We start from the raw sequence: 22,973 nt of genomic DNA on the forward strand, positions 1-22,973 counted from the left end.
TTCTGTAATTAATATTAAACACTTGGAAGAGTTAACTCTGTTTTACAAGAATCTGCAATGCAGCACAGCACAATATGGCCCGCCACAGGAACCTGGGCCAACACGGATATTAAATTCCATATTGATTCTTTGTGCAACACACTCCCTACGCAGCACAGTCACACTCGCCCACTAGAGAACAATAAACAGTTTGAAATGCAGATCCTGATCCAAAGTCAATACTTGGTAGACTGCAACAAAAATTTAAACATAAATTAAAATTTTGTATCAGTTGCTCTGCAGTCTCGTTATAATCAAAAAGTGGAAAGAATAAGAACATTCAGGAACTGTCCGCAGCAATCATTTTTGTTCTGACATTAAGCCAACTTTTACTATTGAAAATTTATAGGAAAGGATGAAGTAAAGGAGGCAGCAGCCTTAGAAAGACAGCTCCACTAATCTGTCAATTAACGTGATAAAACTCACTGTATGTAGCACAAGGCAATGGCATGGGAACCTTGTGTTACCAGCAAAAGCTCCAGATAAATGGAAATAAGAACATTATTTTAACCTTTATGTTATGGCCTGTAAAACAATAAATTGTGTTCACTTAAGCAGTCACCAAGCTTCAAAGAGGAACAGGGGAGCCCTGGTGTCCTGTCCAAATTTATCCCTCAATCAACATCACTGAAGCATGTCCTCTGGTCATTATAACATTGCTGTTTGTGGAAGCTTAATTGGGCAGAGATTGGTTTAGTTCAGCGGGCTGGACAGCTGGTTTGTGACGCAGAACAAGGCAAGCAGCGTGGGTTCAATTCCCGTACCAGCTGAGAATTCTGAATTCTCCCGGTGTATCCGAACAGGTGCCGGAATGTGGCGACTAGGGGTTTTTCCACAGTAACTTCATTGTAGTGTTAATGTAAGCCTACTTGTGACAATAAAAGATTATTATATCTGAAAAACATGAGCATTTGGCTCGAGGTGACTTTCCTGTACTAATCTCTTCTTTCCTTTCTACCAGTTACTTTTATTAAAGTTACTACCAATCACTTCTCCTCCCTCCCAGTAACACCACCGCCTTACAACACACTCCCTACGCAGCACAGTCACACTCGCCCGCACACATCTCCACTACCACCATCTGACTGCAGGTAGGAGTTGGACTGTGAAAAGTATTTTTCTGTGAGCAGCTCAACAGATCATTAAGTACTTGAAAAGAAAAGGAAATAAACGAAAATACATAACAGGGTAACACATGGTACACAATGTAACTACATAACACCGGTATCAGGTGAAGCGTACAGGGGTGTAGTGTTAATGAGGTCAGTCCATAAGAGGGTGGTTTAGGAGTCTGATAACAGTGGGGAAGCTGTTTTTGAATCTGTTTGTGCGTGTTCTCAGACTTCTGTATCTCTTGCCCGATGGAAGAAGGGGCTGGTTTAGCTCACTCACCAGCTAAATCGCTGGCTTTTAAAGCAGACCAAGCAGGCCAGCAGCACGGTTCGATTCCCGTACCAGCCTCCCCGGACAGGCGCCGGAATGTGGCGACTAGGGGCTTTTCACAGTAACTTCATTGAAGCCTACTCGTGACAATAAGCAATTTTCATTTTCATTTCATTTCATTTCAGAAATTGGAAGAGTGAGCAAGCCGGCTGGGAAGGGTCTTTGATTATGCTGCCCGCTTTCCCCAGGCAACAGAAGGTGTAGATGGAGTCAATGGATGGGAGGCATGCTCGTGTGATGGACTGGGCTGTGTTCACGACTCTGAAGTTTCTTGCAGTCCTGGGTCGAGCAGTTGCCATACCAGGCTGTGATGCAGCCAGCTTTCTATGGTGCATCTGCAAAAGTTGGCCAAAGTTAACGTGGACGTGCCAAATTTCCTTAGTTTCCTGAGGAAGTATAGGCGCTGGTGTGCTTTCTTGGTTGTAGCGTCGACGTGGGTGGACCAGCACAGATTTTGAGATGTGTACCCCTCGGAATTTGAAACTGCTAACCATCTCCACTTGGCCCCGTTGATGCTACAGGGGTGTGTATAGTACTTTGCTTTCTGAAGTCAATTACCAGCTCTTTAGTTTTGCTGGAATTGAGGGATAGATTGTTGTCGCTGAACCACTCCATTAGGTTCTCTATCTCCCTCCTGTATTCTAACCCGTTGTTATTCAAGGTCCAGCCCACTATGGTCGTATCGTTAGCAAACTTGTAGATGGAGTTGGAACCAAATTTTGCCACGCAGTCATGTGTGTACAGGGAGTATAGTTGGGGGCTAAGAACGCAGCCTTGCGGGGCCCTGATATTGAGGACTATTGTGGAGGAGATGTTGTTGTTTATTCTTACTGATTGTGGTTTGTGGGTTAGAAAGTAAAGGATCCAGTTGCAGAGTTAGGAGCCAATACCTAGGTTTTGGAGCTTTGATATGAGCTTGGCTTGGATTATAGTATTGAAGGCGGGGCTGTAGTCAATAAATAAGAGTCTGATGTAGGACTCCTTGCTGTCGAGATGCTCTAGGGATGAGTGTAGGGCCAGGGAGATAGTGCCTGCTGTGAACCGGTTGCGGCGGTATGTGAATTGCAGTCGATCAAGGTGTTCTGGGAGTATGGAGGTGATGCGCTTCATGACCAACCTCTCAAAGCACTTCTTTAGGGGGCACGGTAGCATAGTGGTTAGCACAGCTGCTTCACAGCTCCAGGGTCCCAGGTTTGATTCCCGGCTTGGGTCACTGTCTGTGCGGAGTTTGCACTTTCTCCCCGTGCCTGTGTGGGTTTCCTCAGGGTACTCCCGATTTCCTCCCACAGTCCAACAAATGTGCAGAGTATGGACTGGCCATGCTAAATTTCCCTTAGTGTTCAAAAAGGCCGGGTTGGTGTGTGGGCTTAGGTAGGGTGCTCTTTCCAAGAGCTGGTGCAGACTCGATGGGCCGAATAGCCTCCTTCTGTACAGTAAATTCAATGTTAAATTACAACTGAAGTCAGGGCCACCAGATGGTAGTCATCGAGGCACGTTGCCTGGTTCTTCTTTGGCAGCGGTATGATGGTGGTCTTCTTAAAGCAGGTGGGGACCTCAGAGCGGAGTAGGGACAGGTTATAGATGTCCATGAAAACCATCTGCCAGCTGGTCAGTGCAGGCTCTGAGTGCACGACCAGGGATCCCGTCTGGACCCGTCGATATCCGAGGGTTCACTTTCAGGAAAGCCAATCTGACTTTGGAAGCTGTGATGGTGGGTATGGGTGTGTTATGGGCTGTTATGGGCACTCGACAGCGAATCATTTGTTTCCTTCTTGAACTGAGCGTAGAATGCATTGCGTTCATCGGGGAGGGGTGCGCTGTTGCTGTAGATACTCACCAGGCCATGACCAATGGTGCTTGGCTTCGCTTTGGAACCCGTTAGGTTGTTTAGGCCTTGCCACAACCGCCAAGAATCTGTACGGCTAGTCTGTGACTCTAGCTTGGTCTGATATTCTCTCTTGGCAAATTGGATGGCTTTGCGGAGGTCATATCTGAATTTCTTGTGTAGGTCTGACTTGAATGCCTCAGACCCGTCCTTCAGTCAGGAGTCAATCTCGTGATTGAGCCATGGTTTCCGGTTGGGGAACGTATGTAATGCTTTCTTTGGCACGCTGTCGTCCATACATTTGCTGATGAAGTCTGTGATGGTGGTGTCATACTCATTTAAGTTGGTCGCTGAGTTCTTAAATATGGACCAGCCCACTGTCTCCAAGCAGTCACAAAGGAGTTCTTCTGTTTTGTCGGACCAACACTGCATGTCCTTCTAAACTGGATTCTCCCGCTTGAGTTTCTGCTTGTATGCTGGGAGAAGGAGCATCGTCTTATGGTCTGATTTCCCAAAGTGCAGTCGGGGGATGGAACAGTAGGCGCCCTTGATTTTTGAGTAGCAGTGGCCAAGAGTGTTGATGCCCCTGGTGGAACAGGAGATGTGCTGGTGGAATTTTGGCAGTACACTCTTGAGGTTGGCCTTGTTGAAGTCCCCGGCCACGATGAACAAGGCCTCTGGGTGGTTCTGTTTCGTAGTTGTTTATAACCATGTACAGTTCGTGAAGAGCCTAGACCAAACCTATCCTCACCAGGCCATGACCAAGAGTGGAAACACTAGTCAATTTTCCCTCCCCTAACCCAGGGCTGCTGAGCCCAATCGAAATACAGTTTGTGAAGACGAGTTAATTCAGCACAGCCTTATAATTAAAACTGGAAGCTTCCTAGTTTGTTACACACTGAGCTGCAGGAGAAATTGCTTTCTCAACATGGGATTTGTAGGGGAGAGGCGGAAGGGAAGGGAGGAAAGCAACAGCACAGCAGTTTAGGAGGCAGCAAGTATACATTGAAAGGGATAGTGGCCTAACAATCCTCCTTATATTCAGAGCCTCGCAATTGCACAAATTTTTTTTTTAATGTTTTCCGCCAATTAAGAGACAATTTAGCGTGGCCAATCCACCTACTCTGCACATCTTTGGGCTGTGGGGGTGAGACCCACGCAGACACGGCAATTGCACAAACTGTGAAAAATGTAATACAACAGGATGCATGTCATCTTGAAGCCAGTCCCTTTTTGATCCAAACACACCATCCATAATTTCTCTTCCCCCAACAAAATTAGACTATGAAGTCAGGAAGAACCAGTTCTTTCTCCTTCACTGCTCAAATCTGCTTCATGTTCAATGTCTGGAAATGACAACATTCAAACACACAATCCCCTGGTCTACACAAATCAATGTCTTCAGTTTAAAATGTCCAGTTTGAGGGGAAGGACCCAAACAAATCTGTTCATCCTCAAAAATAAATATAACCCTCAAATCAACAGGTCAAATTTATGAGAGTAGGCCTTACACGGCCAGTAGACTAGAAATGCATGAATCTCCATGTGAAACTTGATGTTCAACATAAATCTATTCAGCTTGTTTAAAAGGCTTGAAAACTGACATGTTGGAAATTCACAAAAAAAAGAGATTTGACAAAGTAAAACAATGTGATTAGACAAGGAGACATAAGAGTATGGTGGGTCAAACAAAAAACGTGTCTGGGACTCAACGTTGTATTTTAAATAATAAAAATCAGGAACCAGAATTTTAAATTGGTGCCAGCGCAGGGAATTACACAGCTAAGCTTCTCACTATTAAACACTGGTCCAAGTACTTAGTCATTTGCTGCAGTAGAAAGCGCTCCACAAATTAAGCTTTTTAATGCTCATCTTACATTTCCATCTGAGTTTGTGTAAAATCTGGGTCAAGAATTTCAAATTCATGTATATCCCTGGCTACAAAAAGGTTACGTTAAGCCAGATAATAAAACCAATAAACAGACCATAGAGAGGTTGATCTGGCATTGCAGTGGCTCTCATGATGTGGGTGCCGAGAACTCACACTGACTGTAAACATATTGTATGCATATATAATTAGTGTGCTCATCTCCACAATGCAATAACTACTGTGAATCCAACATCACAACTCAAGTGCTTAGAAATGTTTTCTACATTTGTGACTTCACAAACCATCTGGTCTTATATAACTGGATTGCTGAAAATGTTATCTTCAACTTCATTACTTCCATCAATCTAAAAATTGAAGCTGTTTCAATTCTCACTTCAGAACTTCACGAAGAACCAGAACTTTAAATAGGTTGGAAAAATACTAAACCTATTTCCATTGCTTGACAGTACGTGTCTTTTGAAACCAGCTCTTTATTATGTTTACGGTACACTTGGATACACCAGGGTAACTTTTTGTTTATTGTGGCAGTGTGTTCTGTCATAGAATCCGTACAGTGCAGAAGGAGGCCATTCGAGTCTGCATCAACCCACTGAAAGAGTACTCCACTTAGGGCAGGAGAGTGGGCCTATCCCCGTAATCCCACCTAACCGTTGGACACTAAGGCGCAATTTAGCATGGCCAATTCACCTAACCTGCACATCTTTGGATTGTGGGAGGAGACCGGAGCACCTGCAGGAAACCCACGCAGACACAGCGAGAAAGTGCAACTCGACGCAGACAGTTACCCAAGGTCAGAATTGAACCCTGGTCCCTGCCGCTGTGAGACAGCAATGCTAACCCACGGTGCCTTAATTCAGAACTGGAGGCCAAAAAAATAGGGTTACTTATAGTGCAAATTTACAAGTGTATTTATGCAGCCAATTTTTGCAGATGACTGAGCTGTTTGTCTCCTTAGCAAGTACACTGTGAAAGTGTAAATGATTGAGAGTATAAAAATAAACAAACAGCTGGCCTTGAATCACTCCCATTTCTACCAGAGGGAGGAACCAGGGTGGCTGAACTTTTTTGTATCCAATGCTCAATCTGTATATAACAAAAGCAAAATCCAGGAAAATGTACTTTACCAGTCAGGTTCCCCATGAGGATCTTAGACAAGTGTTCATAACTATGAGCAACTTTTTAAAGTAAGGGGATCAAACACGAGGACAGCCAAACTCGATAAAAGGCTCGTCAATGGAAAATCATAGTAAATATCAAAATAGAATTGGGAAATTAACATAACATTAGAGCTCCAAATGTCATCCACACCCTCTTCCTTTCTGTTCAGTTTCCCTTGTGAGTGTTTAGATTGCATTATTTATAAATTTGTAGTGTACCTAACCAGAATAACACAAATATCTTGTTAACTAAATCAATAATTCCAGCTGTTATAACTGACCATTTTGTGCTCTGTATAATAAGAAACCTTCAAAATCTCTTGAATGGGGACTTGTTTCTTACATGTTAACTCTGGACAACATGAATTCAGTTTTGGTATCATGCACAGAATTCCCTCAACCCCTCTTGTCACCAGAACGCTTTCCCAACAAACATTGTGTACCCTTACAAGATTTTAACCCCTTTGATTATCATGTCAGGCTGAAAGAGATAAACTCAGTATCCTATTCAATCCTGGGCCAAGCATCGAACCCCATATGCTTTAATCCAATTACACCTTTGCGGCACCCTTCCTGTGCCTGCACCCGCATTCTCACCTCCAGTGCTCTCCTGACCGATCTGACATTAAATTCATGTTCATTCAAAACTCTGCTGCAGCTAGTAACCCACCACATTATACTTAAACCTTTTCCTGACTTTTCCAAATCCATTTACATAACCTCCATGGTCCTATACATATAGAATTTACAGTGCAGAAGGAGGCCATTCAGCCCACCAAGTCTGCACTAGCCCTTGGAAAGAGCACCCTACTTAAGCCCACACCTCCACCCTACTCCCGTAACCCACCTAACCTTTTGGACATTAAGGGGCAATTTAGCATGGCCAATCCACCTAACCTGCACATCTTCTGACTGTGGGAGGAAACCAGAGAACCCGGAGGAAACCCACGCAGACACAGGGAGAATGTGCAGACTCCGCACACTCACTTGAAGCTGGAATTGAACCCTGGACCCGTGAGGCAGCAGTGCTAACCACTGTGCCGCCCTATAACATTGTCCAGAAACTCAGCATCCCTTTGATTCTGATAACTGCACATCTTCCACCTTCTTCACTTCAGAATCCGCAGTTATTCCTGAAGTTGTGTGCAAATTTACAGCCTAGAACAGACCATTCAGCCCAACAGATCGATGCTGGTATTTCTGCTCCACACAAGCTCTCTCCATGCGGATTCTACCTTTAAGAAGCACAGCAAGACATTTTTCTACTTGCAAACATGCAACCTAAATCAAGTTTTTGTTATTTTACAACACCCATGTATTTGCCCAAGGTGATCTTAATTCTACATTATACTCACTTGTCATGGACTCCCCCCTCCACAGCCCATCTTCCCCTATCGACACGGAATGTTCCCACAAAATACTCACTGAAAATGCTGAGCTTTCACCAGTCCTGATACTCTAAATCATATCTCAATTTACAACCCCCCCAACCCCACCAAACTCCCCGAACATGAATCAAATAGGACCACACAGAAAAAAACAACAGATTCCTAGGTGTGGGGTTCCAACTCTCAAAAGCCAACTAACCTTTAAAGAATGGTATTTGAAATGCCTCCATTTCTTTAAAATATTAAATTACCCAAAATTGAAATATTTAATGACAGGCTACATTAAACCTTTATAAACACTTCCGAAAGAGAACAGGCTGACCAGTTTCTCTAACATTCTAGGATCCAGCTGCTGCTAAGCAGTCACCATACAGCTTTTACTTATTGTGGACACCCCACCCGCAACCCCACAAAAATAAGCCGGCTGTTGGAACAATTTAGACATTTCAAAGGAAGAGACCAAGGCATAGCACTATACACCAACTGGTGGAAAATCCACAATTCTCCTGCAATCAGTTGTCAAACAATATGGAGCATTCTTACAATCAGGAAGATAGGGAGACAAAAAAAGTGGCGGGTTGGCATACAATCAGCAATTGTATTAGTGGTTAGGTTAAGTGCAAGTCATGAGGGAAATATCTGTTAGTTGTACAAAGTGAGAACTTGCACAATTTTCATTTGACAAATTTTTCTTTCAAATGTAAAGTAATGCACATGTTCTTAAATGTTTAATATTTGTAAATATATATTCATTAAAAACCACATTTCATTGGAAAACACATGATCTCGACATGCTGCTCATATCCAGTATACGGTGTAGCCACCTGGGGTGGCCACTGCCCAACACAAAATGGAAGATCGCAAGGAATGCAGGGAAAATGGACATGTTGTAAGGCAAACAGCTTGCAAAGCGATTGTATATTGGGACGACTGCAGAAACCAGTTTTGACTGTTGCAGAAACCAGACAGCACTGTGAAAAGAAACCAGTTAACATACTAATGAGGCAATACCGGGCAATCCCCAGATACAATGGAAACAAGTTAAACATAGATCGATACATTCTATGGAAGGCCAGACCCTTTGGAGCCAGAGAAGCCCAAAACAATAAGTCCCAAGAACCGCCCCAGCGACCGAGGAACTGCCCTATGATTGGGGGGTTCAAACATAATCGATTGGGCAAGAGACCCAATCGATTCCAAGCAGGTAAAGGAGTCCGCCCAAAGGGGCGCGGATCCCCTGGGATCTATAAAAGAAAGGTCCCACACATGGTTCAGTCTCCTGTCTCCTACTCCAGCCGTCGAGCAGCAGCCACCAACAAATAAGTGCCTAACGACGTCCGCTACCAGAAATAGGCACTCCTGACCCCCTTTTCAATTGATAGCAATCTGAAGTCTGCAGACCAGAGCAGAGCAAGAGGCCTTGTTCCCTGACCCAGCAGTTCCTTCGAGATAAGTATTAGTTGTTTAGCGGTAGGAGTAAGTTTAATCCTTTAGCGTGTGCATGGGTAGTTATTATAATTGTATTATAATAAACTCTAGTTGTTTGGACTTACTAATTGGTGTACGGTTTTATTGCTTTGAACTTCACCTTGAAGCTTGTGGCGGTGTCTTAATGGCACCTGGCGACTCCAGAGCTTAGAACCAGAAACAGAGCCAAATTGAGTGTTAAGCACACTCACCACAGAAGTAGCAACAACGGTCTTGCTTGCATTTTATTCTAGACAAGAGCAATGAGAGATAACTTACAGCATTCTTGTACTGGCAGCTAATGATCCACAGTAACTTGCATCATAGGAAACACTAACTTGTTAAGAGTGTTTTAAACTGTAACCGTACATAAATGCATCATGTGATAGTTTACCAAGATGAAACTAAGAAGTTCCTGTCTTGCATGAAATGGCTGAGAAAATGGTTATGTCCTGAGTAAATGTCATTCCTAATATGGGCACTATTTAACAAACTCAACACTCGAGAGGGGGTAGAAAATGCAAATCTGTCAAAGTCTACACAAAACCTCCAGCACTTCCCGACTTTGTAAAGCAAAGAATAGCGCGACACTTTTAATATTAAATAAAAATAGGTCAGAACTTGCTGAGCAAATACAGGGTTAAAAATTAAGATATCAGGATTACTGAGTATTAAATATTTGGGAATATGTAGATGATCGAATAACAGTGGACAAAGACTGAGGCAATATGCGACAATTTGTAACACTCCCTAAAACACAACACGTTGCTCGAAAAATCAATCACATGCAGAAAGTGACATCTTAATTGCAGCTGCAACGTTCAGTAGTTGGCATTATGATGCAACAAGACTGCTGAGTAAGACTCTCATTAATCAACAAGAACCGGAAAAGCTCATGACCTCGCCTGAATGCGCACTCCGCAAACAGTTAGCTGTCACTTTATAGACGTAGGCAACATGCTCCCTAATTACATTCCTCAAAACAAACTGATGGTCGGATTAATCAAAATCAGACTGTCTGATGACATGAAGAAGATTCTACTGCAAACTATAAATTTCGAACACCAATAATTTGTTGGGGTATATACACAACAAGATGACCCAAGATCCTAAACTTTTCATGATGCATTACAGACCACCAAGATACCTTACTTGGGAAAGGCTAGACAATAAAAAAACACCTTGGTCCATCAACATCACTTTCTGCAAAACTTCACGCCAAAATTTAATACATACATGTATTCATACAGCACCGTATTACATTTCCCAGACACTTGCCACAGCAGTTACTCACTGAAGTAACTTACATGGGCAAACATGGCAGCCATTCTGCATACTAGGTCTGACCGACAAATAATAACAGCATGAATAAACTATGGATCTATGCCAACAACATGAACCCAGAAAACATTTGAGGATATTCCGGAGAATCTGGTGCAAGGTTTCAGGTTACTGAACATTTAGACTATTAAAATCGGATTAGAACCGATGTTCAAAATTATTACTAACCCCCCCAGTCATACAGATACAAATATTCAGCACAGGTTAGTCAACATTATTGACTGTGCTGGATAATACCTGTTATGTAACAAAAAAATCTTCTACTCGACCGTCATAGTTATTTGAGCTAAATCATGTGCTGACCTTGATGTAAGAGAGCATGATTATCAGCATCCCAAAGTATCTCATTATATATATTTTTACAGTGTACTGGATGAACCACATAACCAAAGGCAACCTGGAGCAAAACTGTCTCAAGATCTAACCCAATAAAACAATTTAACTACATTCCTGCTTAATTTGATACATTACATTGTATTAAATTAACCTGACAACAGTTCTCTCCTATTCTAAAGCCAAACATCTATGCCTTACAAATGTGATTACCCATGATTGAATATATGATGTGCATATTATAGCGGCAAAGAGCACATTGAAGTGAGCTAGTTTAATTACACTGTTGGCTTTCTCAGCAGGTCAGCTCCGCAGCTATCTATTTTTCCCTCAACATGCATTTTGGATTCTGCATGCACAAAAGCCCGCATTCTCATTCCAGATGTAACTAGTAATTGATGAAATTACATGTATGTAGCAGGCAAAGCTGTGGTAGAAAAGACTGGTCATATCTAGGTCCCCAAAGTAGACTGCTGTTCAACCATAGCAACACCAAAATAAAATTTATGCCGAGAATCCTGTCCGAATGCTGATTATGCATGGACAATATTTGAACAACAGGATTTCAGGTATCACAATCAAAATGGGATTCCAACAACAAATGGTAAAATTAATAAAATGCTGAATAAAATGGACAGACTTTACAGAACCCATATTAAGGAATATGACATGGCCTGGTAAGTTGGAAAATGTGTGCACATTCTTAAAGCTTACAAAAATACTTGTTGAAAGGCTAGTCCATAGACTACACAGTTAAATCACTCAAGTATTAGTCAACTTGGTTTTGAGCAATTATGGCATTTAAGAATAGCTTTCTTTTCATCCCTTTGTTTCACTTTCTACATACGAGTTTTGTTATGAACTAAGTATTCAAAATGTATACTTCCTGTTTTAGACAAGATTTGTGATTCAGTGAAGATTTTTTAATCTGATTGGTTAAAGAACCACGCTATTGCTAGCCCTACTCCTACATATTACAAACACCCTGCACAGGACGTGACACTGAACTGAAAGAACCAGAAATCACAGAATCGGTACAGTGTAGAAGGCAGTCATTCAACTGATGGTGTCTACACCAGCTCCCCGATTGAGCAATTCACTGAGTGTGATTCCCCCACCTTCTCCCTTTTTGGATAACAGTCCAATTCCTTTTTGAATGCTTCAGCGAAGTTGTCTTTACCAAACTCTCAGGTAGTGCATTCCAGATCTCAGCCACTTACTGTATGTGAAGTTTTTTCTCATGTTGCTTTTGCCAAGTATTTTAAATGTTTTTCCTATCAATCTCGATCCGTTCATGAGTGGGAACAATTTTCTCCCCAGCTACTGTTTCCAAACCCTCTTGATTTTGAATACTTCTATCAAACTGCTGCTCAGAAGGCCCCAAAAGGCTGTGAGGAGCAGTAAGCATGAGGAATGGTGAACTCTATTCCTTCACCGCTGACTATAAAATCTTGGCTACGTTCTTCAAGGCAAACTCCTTCTCTTACATAGAATTTACAGTGCAGAAGGAGGCAATTCGGCCCATCGACTCTGCACCGGCTCTTGGAAAGAGCACCCGCCTCAAGTCCACGCCTCCATCCTATCCCCGTAACCCAACCTAACCTTTTGAACACTAAGGGGCAATTTAGCAAGGCCAATTCACCTAACCTGCACATCATTTGGACTGTGGGAGGAAACCGGAGCACCAGGAAGAAACACATGCAGACACAGGGAGAAAGTGCAAACTCCAAACAGACAGTTACCTGCAGCCAGAATTGAACCCAGGACTCTGAGGCTGTGTGGGAGCAGTGCTAACCACTGTGCCACCATACGCTCAAAGCAACCTTTCATTACATCTAATATCTATGCTAGATTGCAACAGGCAAGTTTGATTCTATACCCTGAAGGGCTGGAGTTCACCCTGAGATTTATAGCAACTTTTTGTTACCAGATGGCCGAGCATTAGGTTGGAGCTGGACTCACTAAAGTGGGAACAGGTCTAGGCAATGATGCTGCCTGGGAAGTGTCCCACAGCTAGGAATAATTGCTAGAGATGCTTCTACCTCCCGGTACACTATGGGCCGGCAGTGCGATCCCGCATCCCATTCATTGTAATTGCCGGGAGGCACAAGTTTTGTTTGCATGCTGAAGGTGAATTATCAATGCCAAACACCACTTTCAGGCAGCAAAGCGGTTACGGAGAGTGAAATACTATTTGGGGAGCAGAAGATGATTCCAGGGGTGGGGGAGAACATAGAATTTACAGAGCCGAAAGAGGCCATTCAGCCCATCGAATCTGCACCGGCCTTTGGAAAGAGCACCCCACTTAAGCCCCACACCTCCACCCTATCACTGTAACCCCACCTAATCTTTGGACACTAAGGGCAATTTAGCATGGCCAATCCACCTAACCTGCACATCTTTGGACTGTGGGAGGAAACCGGAGCACCCGGAGGAACCTACAAAGCAATGAGAAATCTCACGTGTACTGGCAGTAAGCAGGAGTTTATTTTTCTGATTTCCAGAGGACTCACCCCTGCTCCTCCTGACTTTCCCATCACATGCAAAAAATAAATCTGAAAAATCTCTATGACTATTTTTTGAAGAAGGCCCCAGCCATCCCTTTATGGTACAACTCAATGATACTGCAAATAAATGGATAGTTGGTGGTGCTTGTTCCACCCATTCATCCCTCAGGGTTGCAAACAAACTAATATTTTTATGATACAAGGAACTTAATATTCAGGGATATGTGACTTTTTGGAATTACAGTCAGGATGGAGGTGGTGGGGTAGCTTTGTCAGTGCGCGATGGAATAAATAACTTAGCAAGAAATGATATTGAATCAGAAGATGTAGACTGCCTATGGGTGGAGATAAGAAGTAATATGGGGAAGACACTGGCGAAGTAATCTATAGGCCCCCTAACAGTAGCTATACTGTAAGATGGAGAATAAATCGGGAGATAATGAGGGAATGTACGAAAAGACAGTTCATTAATCATGGGTGACATTTATCTTCACGTGGATCGGGCTACACGGTGGCGCAGTGCTTATCACTGTGACTCACACCACCAAGGACCCAGGTTCGATCCCGGCCCTGGGTCACTGTCCTTGTGGAGTTTGCACATTCTCCCCGTGTCTGCGTGGGTCTCACGCCTACAACCCAAAGATGTGCAGAGTAGGTGGATTGGTCACGCTAATTTGCTCCCTAATTGGAATTTTATTTTAAAATCTTCATGTGGATTGGGTAAACCATATTAGCAGAAGTTGCCATGAAGAAGAATTCATAATGGAATAAACACCACGTTGTGGATCCAACCAGTGATCAGGCTATTTTGGATCCGGTAATGTGTAATGAGGCAGATTTTTTAAAAACAATCTCAGAGTAATAGGAGAAACAGTGACCATAACATGGCAGAATTTAGCATTCCGGTTGAGAGCGAGAAACTTGGGTCAGAAACAACTTTGGTATACTTGAATACGGGTAAGTACAAAGCATTGAGGCCAGAGTTGGCTGGAGTGGACTGGGAAAGGAGTTTAGCAGTAAAGACGGTTGAACAGCAATGAAAGACATTTATGAAAATAGTTCATGACTCACAACAAAGATATATCCCAGTGAGGAAGAAGGATTCTAGGGAGGGGATAAATCAATCACGGTTAACCAAGATTAACCAAGGAAGTTAAGAACTGTATTAAACTGAAAGAAAAAACATACAATGTGGCAAAGGTAAGTGTTAAGACAGAGGATTGGGAAAGTTTTAAAAAACAACAAATGAACAAAAAAATGAGCGAGAGGGTAAACTACCAAGTAATACAAAAACAGACATATTAATGCTTCTTTAAATGTGTAAAAAGAAAGAGAGAGGCCAAAGTGAATATAGATCCCTTAGAGAATGAGACTCGGGAAATAATAATGGGGAACCAGGAAATGGCAGAGGCATTATATAAATAATATCAGCATTCTACAAATACTCAATAATCATGGGGCAAAGTGGTTGGGGGGAGGGGGGAAGAGAGAGAGAGAAGAGGAATTAAACTTTCTGGTTGTTCACGCCAACGGGATCTTGCAGTCCCACCAAGGCCACACACCCACCCTGGGATCCCCGGCGGTGGGGTGCATTCAATGTGAAACCCCGTTGACAGTGGCGGGAGCTGAAGATCCCACTATCGGCCAATGACTACACAACTCCATGAAACATGTGGCAGATTGATCAGAAAATCCCACTCAATACTAGAGAAAAAGTACTAGGGAAACTATTGGGGCTAAAGGCTGATAAAAGTCCCCTGGACTGATGGGTTGCATCCTAGGATATTAAAGAAAGTAGCTGCAGGATGCACTGGTAGTAATCGTCCAAGAATCCTTAAATTCTGGAAAAGTCCCAGAGGATTGGAAAACTATCAATGTAACAACCTTATTCAAAACGTCAGACAAAAAAAAACAGTAACTGTAGGCCAAGTAACTTAACATATGTCACTGGCTTGGAGAAACTGTTGAGTCCATCATAGAGAAATAATAGCTGAGCATTTAGAAACACAAGAGAAATTGAGCATGAACTTGGCTTCATGAAGGGGAAATCGTACCTGACAAATTTATTTGAATTCTTTAAGGTGGTAACGAGCTGGACAGATAAAAGGGAACCAGTAGATGTAATATACTTGGATTTCCAAAAAGCATTTGATAAGTTACTGCACAAAAGGTTACTTAATAATAATGGTATTAGAGATAGTATATTAGCATGGATAGAGGATTGGCTAACTAACCAAAGACAGAGTTGGGATAAGATTGGCATTTTCAGGACAGCAATCTGTAACCAGTGGAGTGTCACAGGGGCCACAATCCCAGCTCTGGGTCACTGTCCGTGTGGAGTTTGCACATTCTTCCCGTGTTTGCGTGGGTTTCACCCCCACAACCCAAAGATGTGCAGGCTAGGTGGATTGGCCATGCTAAATTGCCCCTTAATTTGAAAAATGAATTGGGTACACTAAATTTATATTTTTTTAAAAGAGGATTAAAGAATATGGGGATAGTGGAAGAAGCTGAAATAGATGAGCCATAGTTGTACAGAATGGTGGAACAGGTTTCAACATCCGACTCCTATTTCCATTTCTTAAGTAATGCTAATCCTGACTCTATACCTCATGGCTGATCTGTCAATCAATGGAAATAGTACGTCACTATATACCTTCTGAAAATCTTTCAATTTTAAAATCCTCTATTAGATTTCCCCCTTAAACTTCCCTACTCTAGCAAATAAACTTACATTACCACATTCTTTCTTCCCTACATAATCTTCATGCATGGTGTCATTCTACTGAATCATTATACGCTTTAAAATTTATACGGTTCAAATATTCTTTCTAAACAGGGATGGCCAAATATGCACATTGTACCCTTTCACTTTCTGCAATTCATTATTCTCTTCAGATTTTTACATTCTTTCAATATTCCTATCTGTAAAATCCAGAATATATTTTCCCTTTTATGGCCGACTCTAACAGTGCACACAGAACTTTAAACATCAATATATTTACATTGCTAGATCTCTCTGTTCCCCCACACTGTTAAGAATGTCATTTAAGACATGCTTTGTTGCGCTAATTTTTTCTCCCCAAAAATATACTGTATTTCTTTCCACATTGTGCCAATGACTGCCTCCAGTTTACATACCTGATAAGTATGTCAGCAATCTCCCTCAGCTAGTCATGCTCCTAATTTTACAGCAGCAATTTTGCAAAAACTTATATTTGTCATTTCAATATACAGAAGACCAATCCTGATTGAGGGATAAACATTGGCCATCACATCAAGCAAAATCCCCAGCATTTCTCTGAATGGTGTTATGAGATCAATTATATCCACATGAATAACCAGGTAGGACCTTGGTCAGCACTCAACAGTGCAACATTCCTTCAGTGTTGTACTTCAATGACAGCCAAGCAGTCCTGGAATGGCACCATTATCTTACATCTCCCTAATATTTGCTCTTTTCCAGTCAGGCATGTATTTAAAAAAGGACACTTTCATCTATTTGAACAGTAAACCCAGTTACATTTGATGACTAGGCTTAAATTTATTTCCCTTCAGATTGCTTTGCTGCTCTGAACTAGCTTGATTTGCCCACGTACGGAATTCAAAACCACTCCTAAATGCATTATTAATCACACCCCATTTTGGTTACATCTGAATATTGTTCTGAAGATGGGGGGCATTGGAGGGGAGAATGTAAGTCACATTCAAACCCAATCATGCCCTCATGTCAAAACCACAATTTCTGAAAGATGCATTCTAATTTCTCTATACAACTTTAAAACAGCTTTGTCTTATATTTCACTTTTCTGTTGGTATTTTCTCTTTTTCACTGATTTTCCACTGGTCTTAGATGATGCAAAACAATACTGGGACCCCAAAACAGGGGACTTCAGGAAATGTTTCCAACTCAATATTGGACAAATTTTTGAGTGGTGAATTTAGTTAACTCAGCAGACCAGGGAACAGAAACTAAAACTTCAGATTTGTTTGACTGTGTGCTGAAGCAACGTAACTCAATGCCCTAACATGGGAGAACAACAAAATTTTATTTTAATGACTGCACTGTTAGACACTGACTATTACCATTTATTTGCTATTACAACCCAAATGCTTTCAAGAATAAGTGTGCAATGGAAGCGGCACACTTGCCAAATTATAGAGAAAAGATACCGTCTTCGAATAGTGACAGGACTTTGGTTTACCATCTTATCCAAAAGGCAGATCTTCTGTCAGCACAGTGCTTCCTGACACCCTCTATACCAGTGCAATACCTCCCACCCCTATACACTAGCTGCACTCTCCCTTCATCAATGCCCAGCTGGCACAATGCACCTATAGCAGAACCACTCTGACAATGCAGTACTCCCCCAATAAGAAGTCTTACAACACCAGGTTAAAGTCCAACAGGTTTGTTTCAAACACGAGCTTTCGGAGCACGGCTCCTTCTTCAGGTGAAGAAGGAGCCGTGCTCCGAAAGCTCGTGTTTGAAACAAACCTGTTGGACTTTAACCTGGTGTTGTAAGACTTCTTACTGTGCTCACCCCAGTCCAACGCCGGTACTCCCCCAACACCACTTCTCCTTGGCACCAGCATGGTACCCCCAACCACCCACACACAAAGCACCAATGCCTCCTGACACCACCCCTCCAGCATGGCACTCCCCAACCCCAGCACTTCCCCATTAGCAGCAACACTCCTCCTGGCAAGCCAACCCATTAACACAGCTGTCTCCAAGCGGCAGAAACACTACACTCGGAGCTCTCTACGCTCTGCAGTGAAGTGTTAGTCCAGTGGTAATGTATCTGGGACTGGGACATGACCCTAGCCCTTTTGACTGAGAGGCGACAGAGAGACCAACTGTCCACAATGTGCTGTTAACAGGAGCTGTTTAAACCGGCGGCATCCCCTGCAGTGGCGGCGCGGAGCCGGAGCTCACGTGGGGATTTGTCCCTGTTATCATCGATGGGGTGGGGAGGGATGGAGACGGGCGGTGGGTTTCAGTGAGCCAGTGCTGCAGGCCCTACCTGACCTACCGTTACCGTGCTATCCACACCGAGCCAGTCTGTCCTCCCGCCACCTGTCCCGGCCGGTACACTCACCACTGCGCACGCGCCAGCCGCCCCTTACCATTGGGCAGGGTAAATACCGGCATGCCATGCGCAGCGCCCTCGCCGGCCTCCCATTGGCTCTCGGTGACACCCAGCGGACACCGCGCTCGCCCATCCTCCCAATTGCATTGGTCAATAACCAGTCCCAGGGGCCTCCGCGCGCCCCTCTCCATTGTCCGAGAGGTTGGGAGGCAGGTTGGATTAGGTAAGAAGTCTGACAACACCAGGGTAAAGGCCAACAGGTTTGCTTTGAATCACTTTTTTCAGAACATTGCTCCTTCCTCAGGTGAATGAAGAGGTATGTTCCAGAAACATATATATATATATATATATATAGACAAAGTCAAAGTCAAAGATACAACACAATGCTTTGAATGTGAGCATTTGCAAGGGCAGCACGGTAGCATTGTGGATAGCACAATCGCTTCACAGCTTCAGGGTCCCAGGTTCGATTCCGTCTTGGGTCACTGTCTATGTGGAGTCTGCACATCCTCCCCGTGTGTGCGTGGGTTTCCTCCGGGTGCTCCGGTTTCCTCCCACAGTCCAAAGATGTGCAGGTTAGGTGGATTGGCCATGATAAATTGCCCTTAGTGTCCAAAGTTGCCCTGAGTGTTGGGTGGGGTTACTGGGTTATGGGGATAGGGTGGAGGTGTTAACCTTGGGTAGGGTGCTCTTTCCAGGAGCCGGTGCAGACTCGATGGGCCGAATGGCCTCCTTCTGCACTGTAAATTATATATATGTAATTAAGTCTGTGCAGATCCAGAGATAGGGGTAACCCCAGGTTAAATAGGTGCGAATTGTCTCAAGCCAGGACAGTTGGTAGGATGGTGGGGGATGAATGTAATGCAACATGAATCCAAAGTCCCAGTTGAGGGCGTATGAATGAGTTGTGCTCCAAAAGCTAGTGATTCGAAACAAACCAGTTGCAATTTACATCTGGGCATCAAGCGTCCAACCGCAGGAGCTCCATTTCCGCACAGGACTTTAGTGAGACAGGTTTGGTCTCCTTTTTTGAAAAAAATATGATTGCCTCAGAAGCAGTTCAGGGAATCACAGAATTGTGATGCAGAAGCCGGCTGTTCGGCCCATCTTGTCTGTCCCAGCTCTCCAAGCAGGTGTTATTACTGAGTACCATTTCCCTGCGCCCCTGCACAGTGTTTCTATTCAAGTAATCTAATGTCTCCATTGAACCTTGCTCCACCACATCTCCAGGCAGTGTGTTCCAGACCAAAAATACTCGTGTGAAAAAAAATTTGCACATCACATTTAATTCTGTAGCAAATCACTTTACATCTGTACTGTCTCATTCTTGACCCCTTTACTAGTGGGAACGGTTTCTATCTCCTCTATCATGATTTAGAACATCTCTATCAAATTTAGTCTTAGCCTGCTCTCCAAGAAGAACAGTCCCAACTTCTCCACTTTATCTTCATAACTAAAGTTTCTCAACCCTGGAGCTAATTTTGTGAACAAAAACAAAGTACTGGACAATCCCATCGAGACTTTGACAGAGTCATCCAGACTCGAAACATTAGCTCATTTCTCTCTCCACCAATGCTGTCAGACCTGCTGAGATTGTCCAGTTTTTTTCTGTTTTTGTTTCAGATTCCAGCATCTGCAGTAATTTGTCATTCTTGTTAACCTCTTCAACACTCTGCATTGAGTTCACATCCTTGCGATAGTGTGGCACCCAGAACTATACACAATACTCCAGCTCAGGTCTAACTAGTGTCTTATATATGTTGAGCATAACCTCCTTGCTCTTGTACTCTATGTTCCTATTAACAAACCCAGGATATTGTATGTTTTATTAACAGCTGCCCTGTCACCTTCAATGATCTATGCACAAAAACAGCCAGGTTCTTTTGCTCGTACACTCCCTTTAGAATTGTAGCTCTTATTTTATATTGTCTCTCCATGTTCTTCCAAAATGCATCACCTCATCTTTCTCCACATTGAACTTCATCTGCCACCAACTTGACTACATCCTTTTGAAACTCTACACTATCCTCTCCAGGGATGGTTCACTCGGCTCATTTCTGGGATGAAGGGCTTATCTTAGTGTAGTCATCTAAGATGGCCACCTGCAAAGGAGCATGGGAATTGTGGACAACCCAGGACTCAGACAGATATACATATCTAAACCACAGGTAACCGGACCTGACTGAAACCCCGGCTCATTTACATTTTAACGGCCCATTTTCCCAGGACAATAGAATTCCAATCAAGCAACCGGTACAGCCATAGGCTGATCGACGCCACTCCCTTGCTCAGAAAGCACATCTGCCAAGGTCAATTACCGCTAAGGACACGCCCAGCTACCAAGGCACCCACCCATTTATTTGCCAAAATCGAAGAGAGTGATCAGCCCTGTCGAACAATTGGGTCCAAGGTAAAGGACCGCCCCAAAGAGCGCGAAATCCCAGGGGGATAAAAGAGAGTGCAACCTTGCGTTCTCTCTATCTTGGATCCGGCCTGTGCCTACTCAAGTTCAAGACCAACGATGGCTACCTGACAATGAGCCCAGCAGAGACAGAGCCACTTTTTTCGAACCAGCCAAGTGAAATATAGATAAAGGCTTATCCATTTGCACAGTACCGGTCGCCCTGAAGTTAAGTATAGGTTATTGTAGCTGATAGGTGTAGTTTAACACGTGGTAGATATTGTGTTTGCATGTCGAGGTAACTTGTGTATGTAAATAAACCATCTTTTGAACTAACTAACTGGTTGTGTGGTCATTTGATCGATATAAGGGAAAGGCTTGTGGTTCATGAGATAAATAAATAGAGCAACATTAGTAAGAAAGTTTGAACAGGTTTGGCTGCATAGGCCATTGGAGTTTAGAAGAATGAGAGATGATCTTATTGAAACATTTAAGGTACTGAGCAGACTTGACAGGCTGGATACGGCAGGATGTTTCCACTTAAAGAACAAAGAAAAGTACAGCACAGGATCAGGCCCTTCAGCCCTCAAAGCCCGTGCCGACCATGCTGCCCGACTAAACTACAATCTTCTACACTTCCTGGGTCCGGATCCCTCTATTCCCATCCTATTCATGTATTTGTCAAGATGCCCCTTAAATGTCACTTGTTGGCAATACTAGAACTCAGTTTAAGAATAAGAGGTCTCCCTTTTAAGACAGATTTCTTTTCTCTCCAAGGGTGATTATTCTGTGGAATTCTCTTCCCCAGAAAGCAGTGGACGGTAAGTCATTGAATTTATTCAACCTACAGTTGGGCAGATTTTTAACAGACAAGAAATTCTAGGATTATGATGTGCAAATAGGACAGTGTAGTTGACACCTCAACCAGATCAGACATTATCTTATTGAGAAGCAAAGCAGGCTCAAAGAGCTGCACGGCGTTATGAAATAGAGATGGTTTTAAGTAAGTTATATCTGTATTTTGTGTGTTAGGACTACACCACAGCATTAAATTTAAGTTTATTTTATATTTTTGCAGTTGTGTGTTAAGAACTTCCATTTTAGTTTCACTTTCAAAGACTACTGCCTTTTATTGAGGGTTTTACAACTCCAAAACAAGCACAGAGTATAAAACAACTGGGATGTTAAGGGCCCACAGAGGCAGCAAAGACTGTTAGTTCAGCTGAGAGAAAGTCAGTTCAGTTGGAAGCTGGATTCCACAGCAACTGCCAGAATGAATAGAACAATGCAAGAGGTCAGAAAGCAAGTCCCAAAGTAAAGAACAGTGAAGTCGAAAGCAGGGAGAGAGAGAAGGCATTCCCAGGAAGACTTTCAAGCCAAAGGAACAAAAAACGGGAATCTGGAAAAAGGTTCTGTTCAGCAGAGTTTAGAGTTAGGAGTAGAGGGAGACTCCAAAAGAGGCATGGCTGCAGAAAGCAGACGGAAAGCAAAGCGGGCTTGCGAAAAGCCAGAGATCCAAGGTGGCCAGAAGGTTGGTGACTCCGTAGTACGGCCTGTGAAGCAGTGGGGTTCTGTTTGCATGGTTGGGTATCTGAGAGATTGCATGAAAGGTGAAGCTTGAATGCGTGTGACACTCCAGGACAGAGGAATGTCAGAAGGAAAGGTTGAAACGCTGGAGGTGGATCCTTGGGGAAGACATCCAAGAGTAAGCGTCATTTGGGGGAAGATTCAGAAGCGTTTTCTTCAAGAGATGATATTGGAAACCCTCATGTGACAGACAGAGTTCCAGTGAGATCAGTTGGCTCACAGTGTGACAAGCATCTGGGAGAGTTGATGAGAATGACTAGAGCGAGGGTAGGTCCGATCAAGGACAGTAGCGGGAGATTGTGTATTGAGTCTGAAGAGATAGGAGAGGTCTTGAACAGGTATTTTTCTTCAATATTTACAAACAAAATGGGCCATATTGTTGGAGAGGACAGTGTGAAACAGACTGGTAAACTCGAGGAGATACTTGTTAGGAATGAAGATGTGTTGGGCGTTTTGAAAAACTTGAGGATAGACAAGTCACCCGGGCCTGACGGGATATAT

The 22,973-nt window shown here is 43.2% G+C and overlaps 1 protein-coding gene across 3 annotated transcripts in view; it reads right to left on the reverse strand.

Annotated features, from left to right (window-relative positions):
- The window catches only part of LOC119971401 (nuclear pore complex protein Nup93-like), a 123,775-nt gene extending 105,246 nt beyond the window's left edge, over positions 1 to 18,529 (reverse strand). Inside the window, exon 1 of one of the 3 annotated variants that reach the window (XM_038806875.1) lies at positions 18,428 to 18,529. The gene's annotated coding sequence lies outside the window, so the exon portion shown is untranslated. Of the gene's footprint in view, positions 1 to 18,418 lie in introns of all 3 variants that reach the window. The other 2 variants (XM_038806876.1, XM_038806877.1) reach the window with 2 other exon arrangements.
- Between the last annotated feature and the right edge of the window lie 4,444 nt (positions 18,530 to 22,973).

The sequence above is a fragment of the Scyliorhinus canicula genome, chromosome 9 (genome assembly GCF_902713615.1).
Source record: "Scyliorhinus canicula chromosome 9, sScyCan1.1, whole genome shotgun sequence".
Taxonomy (NCBI): Eukaryota; Metazoa; Chordata; class Chondrichthyes; order Carcharhiniformes; family Scyliorhinidae; genus Scyliorhinus; species Scyliorhinus canicula.